Source organism: Dysidea avara, chromosome 7, assembly GCF_963678975.1.
Source record: "Dysidea avara chromosome 7, odDysAvar1.4, whole genome shotgun sequence".
In the NCBI taxonomy this organism is placed as follows: Eukaryota; Metazoa; Porifera; class Demospongiae; order Dictyoceratida; family Dysideidae; genus Dysidea; species Dysidea avara.
The window spans coordinates 609,309-611,828 of record NC_089278.1 but is presented as its reverse complement, the minus strand read 5'-3'; positions in this window follow the sequence as shown (position 1 = coordinate 611,828).

The following is a 2,520-nucleotide window of genomic DNA, read 5'->3' as shown; positions in this document are numbered from 1 at the left end:
CACTTTGTGTGGGTAGTATATACCTCATGGGGGGAGCTTCAGTATAGGAGGGCCAACTCAGAGAGAAAAAGTTCTCTGGCTATTGTGTTGATCTACATGTGTGATATTTAAATGTTGTTATTGAATCTGATTGGTCTAAATGAAGTCTAAATGTAACTTACATATCACTGTTCCATTAGAGTTGTTGACTGTTCTATTAGAGTATTTAGATTCAGAGAGGAAGGTACCCCTGTCTCTTAATACGGTTATATCATTAATCACATAGTGATTTAATTTGCCATACATTAGTCTCAATAGTAGGAGTGCAATTAATCCCAAATCGCATGGCCTTGTTTCTGTAATTGCACTGTAAAGTAGCCAATAAAATAGCAGAATAACAGAAGCCTTTTAAGTGCAACAAGAAAGTGATATAATGAATAGCCAATCAAATGAGCTGACAATAGAAGCCTTTTAAGTGCAACATATGTAGACATTTTGAGTTGCCAATCAGAATTGCTGACACATGAAGCCTTTTAAGTGCAACAACAAATGATGTAATACAAAGAAGGATGATGCAATCACCTGGTAGAAGTTAATGGCCACATAGAACTGGATAGATGTGTACTACAAACCATGAAGGGTGGTCACTATGTGATTAGTAGGCAATCACACGCATTTTCGTGCAATTATGGAATAATTGTACTCGTAACAGCCAAAATTGCACTCGTGCAATTTTGACTGTTACTCATACAATTATTCCCTAATTGCACTCAAATGTGTGTGATTACCTATACTAATCACTGCATGTACTGAATCTATAGCACTTATCTAATTGATATGGGGTACTATCCCTATATCTATGCCACCAGTGGTGTGACTAAGAAATGCTAAACAAAGCTTGTATATGTATAGATAGCTCTTTGTACTAGCTGACTATTATTTTTGATCATGTAATGGGAATGTATAATCTTCCTTTATTATATTTTCTCTCGAGGAATTGTTATAATGGAGGATCTCTCTGACAATGTGCAGTGCCGGTGGTTCAGATTGCTACATGTACAATGTATTAGGTTGTTTCATTGGATCAGCATACAAGTTATTGGCACAACTGGAGAATAATAATAATAATAACATGTGCAAAAAACTTATTGTAAGGTATTCAGCATAAATCCATCTAATAATGCAATTGCTGACAATTTGGGTAGTATTCAGTGTTCTGGCCTGTGATGATAACAACATTTGTGACATCATGGTATTGTGGTCACAGGGTTGTTAAGATGTGAAGCAAAGAATTGCCAAATCCATCTTGTGAAAAAAACGCAAAATACAATTAAATCATATGTACCACTATAATGGCCTCCTCCATGGTAACATACCACTAAAACTACTGAGAACTATTGTTTGAATTGTCACTGCATTAGAGCCACATAAACTTTATTATTAGTTTCTCATCCTCACCCACATCACCATTTTTCTTACCTCAAGGATTTTTTGCTCCACTGGTGGCTAAGGGAGGCCAATTAACATAGTTGGCTCAGGTACCTTGCTGGAGCAATCTAAGAAAATTACATTTTGAGTCATTTTAGCTAGCTATAATTTTAGCAAAAAAAAAAAAAAAATCTGCCCTCTGCATAGTAGAGGAATCATGATCACAAGTGACAATGTTCATCGATGTTTCATCTAGTAATACAACATCAAATATACAATGACATTGTATGAAATGATTTAACAATATGGTCACTATCAGTTGTGTATCAGTTGTAGTTGTACCATGAATGAGTCGCATTGTTCATCCAGTGATATCAGTGAGTAATTGTTTTATGAAACTCCTTTTGTATAAACACTAGTGAAATCATAGTAAGACAAGTCATTAATGGGGCTAAGAAAACTGGCACACCTCACCATATTTGGCCAGTGTGCTTGAGGGAAGTACGAAAATATGGTCATGATTTTCATGCCGGCACACATACTCGGTCCCTGCACTCAAAGAAACAATTATATAGTGCAGTTGAGACATCCACCCCAAATTCTCCCTATAACTACTGTAAAACAAGTTTAATTTTTTCATATGTGAGTGAGTCGTACACTGGCAAGTATCATTCAGGGCCATAGCCAGACTTTTGTCTGGGTAGGTTCTTTTTAGAAGAAAAGTGGACCTTTTCATATGACATGATGCAGATTATATCATGGTGTGCGCACCCAGCATGCTGAGTCTGGGGGCATGCCCCCCCCCCCCCAAGGGAAAATAGATACTAAAAGGTTGAATTTAGTGGTATTTCAGTCAATAAAAATAATGGTTTTGTAGGTAAGCTCATGACCAGCTATATGTCACTGTAAATATACCGTCTGTACATGCATGTGTCTAATGATAATGCTAGAATGTCACAGTGAATAAGAATTGGAAAGATTGAGTACTCTGTCATGATCAACAGGGGCAGTGGAGCAGAACAAAGAGTGTCTTGAACAATGAAATTTACACACATTGCATGGAGCTGAAGCATGAATGCTATTCATGGGCTCTGCATGGGGGGCTTGCCCACC